Source organism: Carcharodon carcharias, chromosome 25 (assembly GCF_017639515.1).
Source record: "Carcharodon carcharias isolate sCarCar2 chromosome 25, sCarCar2.pri, whole genome shotgun sequence".
Lineage (NCBI taxonomy): Eukaryota > Metazoa > Chordata > Chondrichthyes > Lamniformes > Lamnidae > Carcharodon > Carcharodon carcharias.
This window is the reverse complement of record NC_054491.1, coordinates 5,595,372-5,606,120: the sequence shown is the minus strand read 5'-3', so window position 1 is coordinate 5,606,120 and position 10,749 is coordinate 5,595,372. Positions and strand designations below refer to the sequence as shown.

Here is a 10,749-nt window from a genome sequence, read left to right as displayed (position 1 = left end):
TTCCTGGCCACCCCCAAGGGTGTAATGGAGCTGTTGAAGGTAACTTTTGCAGTTGCTGACATTGCACACAGTTCTTCACTAAACTGTCCATTTCGTCATCCATTCCAGGACACCATAGGTAGTTGCGTGCTATGGTCTTCATTCGGATATTCCTGGATGTGTGCTGTGTAGTTCAATTAACAGTGGCTGCCTACCCTTTGGAGGAACTATCACTCGTGCTCCCCACAATAAGATGCCATCCTGGCTGGTTATTTCATGTTTCCAATAAAGTACGGTTTCATTTCATCAGATACGGACTCTTGTGACCAGCCATGAAGCACTTGTTCTCGTACCTGAGATAGGACTGGGTCTCGATTTGTCCAGTCTCTGATCTGTCGAGCACATACCAGCAAGGAATTTAAGAAAGTTAACAGTAAAACAAGTTCCTGCGGAACTGGGACATCCTCGTCATTTTCTTGTAAAGACAAATGACTAAGTGCATCAGCGTTTGTGTTTTGATTCCCAGGCTAATGCACAAAAGTGTACTTAAGTGCTGCAGGATTAAAATCCTCTTAGTATTTCTGTATCTTCTTTCTACATTCCTTCTTCTTTCTAGCGCAGACTTTAATCTCGGCCTTCTTTTTGACTTCGCTATTGGCCACATTGCTCTCAGATGCAAGTTTAACTTGTCCGAGCTCAGTGGCTGAGTTTCCCAAAATTTCATCACCTATCTGCCTTTTGGAAAATTCTGCGGCTTTTGCTTCCAAAGCCTCTTTGGCTTCATTTAGCTAATTCTTCAGCTCTTCTGTCTCTTTTTTGTACTTGTTTGTTGCTTCCTAGAAAATTGAACATTGTGGAGTCTCCTCTGCCAACTTATCCTTCAGTTTGTTCAGAGAAGTGCTGAATTCTTTCCATTTCTCCTTGTACCTTTCCAGTGGTACAAACTTTGACCTGAGGGAATCTTGTAGTGTGTGAAGGTCCTTTTAACAGGCTTTCTTTTCCCTTTCAAAGGTTGCTCACCTCATCTCGAACTCTGTCATCAAGTAGGGTCTCTTTGAGTTTCTTCTGCTGTTTTTTCAGGTTTTGGTTTAAGACAGCCTGTATTTCTGCAGTTTGTTGAGTCCTTATGCACTCCTTTTCAAAACAGGAACGCATCCAGCTTCCTTTTGGAATCTCAGTGGCCCCTGAAGGTTGATTTCCCTTAGCCAATTTTGCACTAGAAAGCTTGGTCCTCTCAATACCAACACCTGCAGCTTTGCCGATTGGCTTCCATAATGAACAGTTGCCCTACTTATACCTTTGACTTGAATGTCTTCACCCGTGTATGTTTTTAGCTTGGTAGCTGTTTCTTCTAAATTTAATTGATGTTCACTATTATTCGCATATCTGAAAATATGTTCCCCATTTACCGTAGTGGAAGCTCCTGTGTCCACTTCCATTCTAACAGGTCTGCCATTTACTTTCACTTTTACAAATATTGGTTCTGACTTTCCAACTCTCAGATTAAACAATGAGTAAGTATCTGAATTTGTTGTTTCAGGCTCTTCTACATTGTAGATCTCACAGTTGTTTTTCTTTTGTTTAAAAGCCTGCTTGAATCTTTCCTTGCACTGTCTCATTATAAGTCAATTTCTAAGACAAAAATAACATTCAATTTCTTTAAACTGCCAAATGTTAAAAAAACTGCTTGTTTCCACCGCTATTGAAATTATTCTTTGTTTTCACCGCTAAGCCATTTTGTGGTGAATGGGGGCTGTTCCCTGCTTCTCTGCAGAGTTTTGCATTTTTGCGCCCTTTTTGGCTGGGGTTTCCCACCTGATGTGGAAGATGGTGCCATTTTGCACACCCTTTATTGCTTTTGAATCTCTTACTGTGCTTTCCATGGCCAGTGCTAGCTCTAGCGCCTTCTTGAAATCCAAATTTGCTTTGGACAACAATCTCTCCTAAATCATGACCTCATTCAGACCACACACTAAACAATCTCTGAGCATGTTGCTTAGAGATGTACCAAACTCACAATGTTCTGTTAACTGCTTCAAACTTACCACATAGCATGCAACTGGCTCACTTGGGGCTCTATTTCTTAAATTCATCTTGAACATTTGCATCGTTACTGAGGGCTTTGATTGATAATGACCCTTCATGAGTTCCACTAATTCATCAAAAGTTGTCAAATCTGGGTCACTGGATGCCGTCAAACTTCAAAGCAAGCCATAGGTTTTATTCCCACATGTACTTAAGAGGCCCCTCACCTCTTCTTATCTCTCATAATCTCATTTGCTTGGAAAAAGAACATGAGACATTCAATGTAATGAGGTCAAACGTCGGTGGCTGGATCAAAAAGGTCAATTCTTCTGAATTGTGGCATCTTGAGAGGGACTTACATCATCGATTCGAACAGCACGTCTACCCACACTCACTGGGCGAGGTACAGGTTCAATTTCTTTTCACTGGATTTCTTGTCTTAAACTTGTTTCATCCTCATCGCCAGTTTGTTGTGAATGGTGGCCGAGTTGGTACTATTGATGGAGTTGATCAGCAGATCTTGGGTGGAAACTTTAAGTTTATTTATAAGGTACTCAGCAGCAATTACATATGTGCTTTCAACTCAAACTCTATCACTACACATTAACTCCAAACTACTAGCTACTGACTGCTAAGGTAGCCTGTGCTACTCTCCTATTGGGTACTAAAGATCATATGATCTCCCTTAACAATCATTTATTCTTAAAGGTGTATTACACAATAATTAAAACCATAATTACTACACTGGCCAAGTTGGGTATTTTCTGTATCTCATGTTAAACCAACCAAATGCCTGTTTTGGACATCTCCAATTGGACCTGGGGAGGAATTCAGGGTATCAGAAAATTTGCAATCTATTTGTGTCTTTTCCTTCCTTTTGAATAGCTGGACCAATAAGCCTCCAAAACCTCAATTACTACCAAAAATACATAATTTGAGGCAGAAATATCTGGTTCTGTCATCTTGGAAACCATAGAATCACCAATGGTTTAGGGGTCATTTATTAGGCACTGCCAAGTGACACTTCCAATTTTCCATCTGATTAATCAATTTACAATGAATTCTTTGATTGTATTTAATAATTTTACAGCCAGTTATCATATGTTGTCTCCAGCTCCTTTGGTAAATGAAGAAACACATTTCAAACTAATCATCATAAACTTCTTGATGTAAATTCCCTTTCAACTATGGAATTGGCTCTTTATAAAAGCTGTCCATTAAATTCAGATATGTCCTTGCCCTCCAGTTTGCATGAGACAGAGAGCATCCAGGTGTGCTGAGCTTTCTTCACACTTCTGATACAAATAGACTTCTGAACACTTGCTCCCATGTGCAACATGTCAATTGTCTGATTATTAGTTTAGTAAAAATCTGTGACTTTTGGTACATCAGGTAACCAAATTCTTCCAGTCCTGTATGTCCAGAGCAAGATATTTGACTTAATTTCTTGCATTATATCCAGCAGATCGTGGTTCTCCAAAGTTGACGTGCAATTCTGTAACTGACATCTCATCTTTAGGTTGTTCCTATAATGAAAAACATAATTTCTTTTGCATCAACATTTTGTTAACCTGACTCACCGGTCTCTACCTGGAAGTCAGTGAGCTGCCTTTAGTCTGCTTTCTTTTAACCTGTCTCACTCAGGTGTCCCTACCAAGAGTTATATTCATCACTTTTGTTCTGGGTCATTAAAGAATGTAACCCTTCTCACCATATCAAAGTGAATCCTATGGAATGCAGTGTCTGATATACTGACAATATCCAAGTATTGGTATACATTTTCTATTTAACTTATCAATCCCTTCCTCTTGAACACCTCTGTTCGACTTCCTTTCAACTTTTTCTTCTCTAGTTTCTCAAAAACTAAAGTCTATTAATCCTGGTATCATGCTAGCGAACCTCTTATCTCCTTCTTGCCCTTGACATCCTTCCTGAATTTGAATAGCTCAATTTTGGGCACAATATTTAAACTGCAGTTCAGCCAGTAAATTATATAGGCTTAATGAAACTTTTCTCCCTGACAGGAAATTATATTAATTAGGTCTTGGCCGAGCAAGTACAAGATTCATTAAGGAAAATGAAGTACTCCAAAGAAACGACTCATGATTAAGAATATTATTGCAGTCCTATGAAAATATTTCCTTCATCTAGATATGGATGTGTACACAGCCTAAAGTGCCCATGATGAGAGCAATAAAACAGAAAATCTATAGACCATTATACCATTTTCCTACAAAATAACATTTATATTCACTACAGCTGCAATTAACTGATGGACTAACTTTTCACCATCATGCTTTTATGGTCAATTATGATTATAAGTCTATTGCTTTTTCTCTATTTGTTTTTTTATTGAGTGCTAATGGCAACAAGGATCTGATCTTTGCCTAGACATCTCAAGTGTCCCAATATATTCTCATAAATACAATGTGAATTCCAAGTATAGATTTAGCATAGCTAAAGTGGCTCATCTAAAGGTCAATTACAGTGAAACATGGCCCAATGATGTATCATTGCATCCAATTCAATAGACACATCCTTCCAAATGCAATGGTTGTCAAAATGCCAGATTAGAACAAAAGAGAAAACTGCAGATACTGAAGATCTGAAATAAAAACAGAAAATGTTGGGAATACTTAGCAGGTCAGACAGCACCTGAGGAGAAAAAAACAGGGTTAAAACTTCAGGTCTGTGACCTTCCATCAGAACCATCGGACAGGATTTTCCCAACATCGGGCAGGCAAGCCTGGGAGCGGCCGCAAAATGAACTCCTGCCCGCAATTCAGCCCTGACTGCGATTTCACGCTGGCGGGACAATTATGGCCTGCCCAGCATGCAACACAGCTCTGCACTGCCCAGGAGGCGTCAAGACAGGGTGGGCATCAATGGGCCACTGAGTCCAATGGTGACCCAGCGCCCAGCTTCAAAACGGCCCAGGCAGCCCCTGGAGGGCTGCCACAGAGGACGTTCCCTGAGCTGACGCTATGGACCCGGGTGCAGCTGGACACGGCAGGCGGGAGGGCAAGTTGGGTGGGCACTCAGCCCACCCACTTCTCTGATGAGTGTCTCGCCGTCCCACTGGAGGAGGCGGCTGCCAGGAGGGACACCCTTTTCCCCAGGGATGGGAGGAGGAGGCCACCGCACCTCACCGAAAGGGCATGGGAGAAGGTGGCAGCGCTGGTCAGCAGCCATGACATGGTGCAGCGTACATGGGTGCAATGCCATTCGCACTACAATGACCTGCTGCCCTCAGGAAGGGTGAGTACAGTGTTGGAATGTGTCAGGAATGCCAGAGTCTGAGTGTCAACTGTCAATCATGCCAGAGTTGGCCAAGCGGGTGACCTTGTGGCTTGAGGGCCATGACTTGGATGCACCCTGCCAGGTGTTCCACAACTGGGGTTGGCCAGGCTGCAATGGCGCTATCAGTAGGGAGTGGACTAATCAATGTTTCAGGAGAAGAAGGCCCACAACAAGATAGAAAGTCCGTGGGCTGGCGGAGGTCCAACTAGCTTCCTAATTCTCTTGACGTATGAGCCAGACACCCTAGAGCTTGAGAGCCGGCATGTCCAACATGCAACCAGGTGTGGAGAGGCGGGAGTGCCAGATGAAGGGTGCAGAGCATATGGTGAAAATTTTGGCTTGTGCAACTATTCTCGTGAAGTCTTTTCATTGATGTGAGCCTCGAATCTGGAGTCCCCATTGATCATTGGGAGAAGAGGGCACCATGATGCAGATCTCCATGGCTTCACCAGGGTGCCTGAAATGCACAGTGAAAGTGTGATGGCTTTAACTAATGACATGTCCTCCTTCTCCCTTTTAAGTTCACCAGCAGGTATCCGACCTCTGGACCCCAAAGGGCCATCCCTGACACTGGAGGACAACCGGGTGTCATTTGCACCTACGTCACACCCACTCTCTGAAGCAGGCACCAGCGCAGGTACCAGCACCTTGGTAGGCATCTCGCTGCACATTGGTGAGGACACTTCACAATCGCTTGAGGTGCAGGCAGAGGCAGAGAGTGCCCAGGGTACCGGCAGTTGGAGGACTGCTGGGACCAGGACAATGCTCAGTCAAAGGCTGATGATGAGCCTCTGGAGTCGTCCATTAGGCAGCAGATGCTGGATGTCCAGAGGAATGTGGAGGGAGGATCTGGTCGAGATCCATGAGGGTCTGCATGCCATGGTCACTGCGTTGATTGTCATGCGGATGCCTCCTCCATTGATAAAGTGGTGACTTACATAGAGAGACAGCTCCAGGGACAGAATGAGGGGTCCCTGGGGTTGCACTCGGACTTGCAAGAACTCAAACAGGCAATAACCTCAGGTGGTCAATGCCTGTGTGGGAGATGGATGGGGCACCCAGTATCCCAGATAGGTGCCAGTCCATCAATGGTGAGCAGGGAGGTCCAGAGTGACCTCACGTTGGTGCACGAACTGCTTGTCATCTCTGTGGGCTCCTCTCAGGGTGCTTTGGCTGATGGCAGCAGCTCCCCTGCCCCTCCGCCAGTGACCGGAGCATCTGATGCGGCCACGTCAACTGGGGAGATGCCAGGTGGGGCCAGCACTGGCTCCACTGGTCACAGGATGACTGACAAAAACATCAAGGCCAACAAGACAGCACTGTCGGCAGGTTATCTTCAATGCTGGTGCCAGTGATGGAGAAGCACCTAGACATAGTCCTCACAAACATAAGTTAAAGACTCCACGAGCACAAAAGGGACGGGTCACTGTGATTTTATGTTCATTTTTGTTTACTTTGTGTATACTGGCCTGCTGTTGAATACCAGAAATGTTCTGTTACGATTATTGAACTGGCAGAATGACATAAATTGTGTTTTTGTTGTCATGGCCTGAGTATTCTTCACCTTTTTATTTCATTGGTGTGGGGAATGGCAGGTTGTGATGCTGGGCATAGGTGGCACTGAACTTTATTGCACAGGCATTGAGTGTTCTTTGGGTTCAAATAAAAGAGTCCTTTCAGACATCCAGGATGGAGGTGACAGCCCTGGCGTGCAGTTGAAGCTGATCTATGGTAGCCTAGCTGAAGGAGCATTGGATCAAGGCATCCCTGGTGTCCCTGCCTCCCTGCAGGTTACTGAGGTCTGGCTCCACGCCCTCAGCATTCTCCTCACTGTGCTCCTCTTCAGATTCACTACTGGACTCATCATCTGTGGCCTATGGAGCTGCATCAAGATCCTCTACCTCCAGTGGATCCCCCCTTGCCAGTGCCAGATTGTGGAGAGCGCAGCATGTAACCGTGATCAGTGACACCCACTCTGGGGGGTATTGTAATGCTCCCCCGATCAGTCCAGGCATTGGAAGCACATCTTGAGAAGACCTATGGTCCTCTCTACCACCGCCCTTGTGGAGGTAGGACTCATATTATATCGCTTCTCTGCCTCTGTTCCTGGGTGTCTGAAGTGCTTTGTCACTTTTTAACAATTAAGAATACACACAGAGCTACCTGCTTCTGAACGCCAACTTCCTGTAAGAAAAACAGAATGTTCCTTTATTCCTTATTCTCCATCAGAGAGCAATACTTCCGGGAATTAACATACCCTACTGGCAGGTTTCATACAACAATTATTTTTAACTAAAATGGACTTTTACTAAAAAGCATAACCATTAAACACAATCATTACATCTCCTCCCCCTTTAGCCAGGAACAAATCGGTCAGATTCACTTTGGCCTTGAGAGGAGAGCTGGCTTAGGTATATCCGTTTGTTTGTTCTGCAGTTCCACTTATTTCTGTTCAGGTTCAACAGCTGCAGCTACAGGTTTGTCAGTTGAATCAAGTTGGGTTTCACCAACTGAAGCAGATGTTTCCCAGAAATCTTCCACTGTGACTGGAGATCGCTGGAAATTGGTTAGTTGGATTTGGCTTCTCTAATCTGGTCAGTGTTCCTTTCACCAGATTCTACAGAAAGATTCAACATCTTAGCTCGGTGTTCCTCAACGCTTGATGATTCTTCCCAGTAGCCACTTGTCCCACAGTAATTTCGGACCCAACCAGACTGATCCAGATTAAACTCATGAGCTGGTTTACTTGTGTCATGTGACCTTTTCTGGTCAAGTTACCTTGAACCAATCTTTCCTTTCAAGTCCAGACACAGTAAATCCATTCTGGTACGCAGTCGCCTTCCAAACATCAGCTCAGCAGGAGGTACACCTGTTGTTGAATTTGGATTGTTAGGATACATCATCAAAAAGTTCTTCAGCTTCAACTTCCAAACTGTTTGCTCTTCCCCTTCAATATGGCCATTTCGAATGTCTGGACAAAGCGGTCCGCTTCGCAACTTGACGACAGGTGATAAGGCGAGATGAGAATCTGTTTGATCCCAATGTTTTTAATGAATATTCGAAATTCGCATGAGGTGAACTGTGTGCCATTGTCAGACACAATCTGCTCCGGCAATCCAAAAATAGTGAACACATTCCGGAGAGCATCAATGGTCTTTGCAGAAGTTGTCAACTTCATGGGAATAACATGAGGCCACTTTGTGTGGGCATCAGCCACAATCAGGAATGTATGAGTGAGAAGTGGCCTGGCAAAGTCCACATGAAGTCTCTGCCATAGGTGGTCAGGCCAAACCCATGGATGTAATGGGGCAGGTGAAGGGGAAGACTTCATTTCTTGGCCTGGAAGGTAATCACTGACCATGCCTTCGATGTCTTTATCCAGGTGTGGTCACCATACATGTAGAGGAGCTAATGCTTTCATTTTGATGACTCCCACGTGACTGAGATGAAGTTCTTCTAACACTCGTGTTTGGAATTTTGGAGGAATAACAACTCTGATTCCCCATAACGAACAACCGTCTTGTGGAGTCAGCTCAAATCTAAGCATGTAGCAAGGCTTAAGCTCAGTAGTCACTTCTTGAGGTACACACCAACCCTTATGTATGTACAGGTAAACTTTGGAGAGCACAGCTTCCCTCTGTATTTCAAGTCAAATTTGGTCCACTTTAACAGGTAACATTCAGTCTGGTTCACATTGAAATCAGTGTCTTCACTTCAGGCTGTGGAACTGTGGTGTAATGGAAGTCTGGAAAGTGTGTCCACATTTCCATGATTCTCAGTAGAGCAAAATATAATTTTGTACTGGTAAGCAGATAAGATCAGTGCCCACCTTTGTAGGCACGCAGCGGCAAGTGACTTTGGGGTAAGCAACCAGGTCAAAGGCTTGTGGCCTGTAATTAACATGAATTTACGCCCATACAAATATTGGTGGAACTTCTTGACTCCATAGTTTAGTCCAAGAGCTTCCTTCTCAATTTGAGCATACTTTTGTTCTGCCTTGGACAATGTGCATGAGGTGTATGCAATGGGTCTTTCACTGCCAGCAGGAAATGTGTGGGCACTGACAGCTCCAACACCATATCCAGATGCATCACAAGCCAGGCTGACAGGTAACTTTTCATTGAAATGCGCCAGGACTTCAGCAGAAGTGAGTTCTTGCTTGAGTTCCTTGAAACTTTCCTGACAGGCTTGTGACCAACCCCATTTTGCATCCTTCTTCAGCAGATTACTCAGTGCTGCTGCCTTGGTGGCCAAACAGGAAATGAACCTGCTGTAGTAATTCACAAGTCCCAAAAACGAACAAAGCTCCTTAACATTTTTGAGTTGTGGTGCATTCACCATTGCCTCCAGCTTTCTAGGTGAGTTTGAGAGGCCAGTTTCATTGATCACATGTCCCAGGTACTCCACTGGGAGCTTCAGGAATGAGCATTTGGATTTCTTACAGCAGATGCCGTATTTTTCCAGCCTAAGCAGGACCCTGCCTAGGTTCTCTAAAAGAGTTGGGTTTTTTTTTCCCGGTGATGAGCATGTCGTCTTGGAAGCAGATTACACCAGGGAGGCCCTGCAGAATTTTGTCTATGGTCTGCTGGAATAAGGCTGGTGATGATGCGATTCTGAATGGTAGTCGTTTGTATTGATACAGACCGCTGTCTGTGCTGATGGTTGTATACTTCCTGGAATCTTCACTCAGCTGCATTTGCAAAAATGCCTGTGATAGGTCAAACTTTGTGAATAATTCACCCCCATTCAGAGCAGCGAACAGGTCCTCAATTTTCAGGAGTGGGTACTGATGCACTTCCAGGAAAGGATTAATGGTAATTTTATAGTCACCACATATTCTGATGGACCTGTCATCCTTCACTGCTGGAACTAATGGAGCTGCCCACTCTGCACAATCAACTTTCTCAATTATCTGAAAGTTTTCAAGTCGTTCTAGTTCCTGCTCAATTTTCTATCACATTGAGTGAGGAATTGAACGTGGTTTGAAGAACCTTGGAGAAGCTTCGGCCTTCACAGCAAGTTTAGCTTCAATATCTTTAATAATTCCAAGACTTTCTTTGACACCATCAGTATGCTTGTCTAACAAGGACTGCAACATGAGGTTGCAATGCACTTTATTTATTTTACTCCAGTCAAGCCGAATTTCTTTTAGCCAGTTCCTGCCCATAAGCGATGGACGATCCCCTTTCACAATGATAAGTGGCAACCTTGCTATTTGATCTCCATATTTAGTTTGAACGGACATTTTTCCAAGTATATGAACAGGCTCACCAGTGTAGGTGCCAAGCTAGAGGAGGATTTTCTCCAATGGGCATTTCTTGAAAATATTCTCCCATGTCTTCTCTGAAGCAAAAGAAACAGATGTTCCAGTGTCAACCTTCATTTCAAACATTTTACCATTTCAGGCAATGTCAACTTATAGCCCTTCATCTAATTTCAGATCAG

General features: G+C 44.1%; 1 long non-coding RNA gene across 1 annotated transcript in view; it reads right to left on the bottom strand.

Annotated features, from left to right (window-relative positions):
• Positions 1-1,546: 1,546 nt before the first annotated feature.
• Positions 1,547-10,749, bottom strand: part of LOC121269516 — a 50,006-nt gene continuing 40,803 nt past the window's right edge. The window contains exon 3 of the long non-coding RNA XR_005941366.1: positions 1,547-3,530. This is a non-coding gene — a long non-coding RNA (uncharacterized LOC121269516). The remainder of the gene's footprint in view (positions 3,531-10,749) is intronic.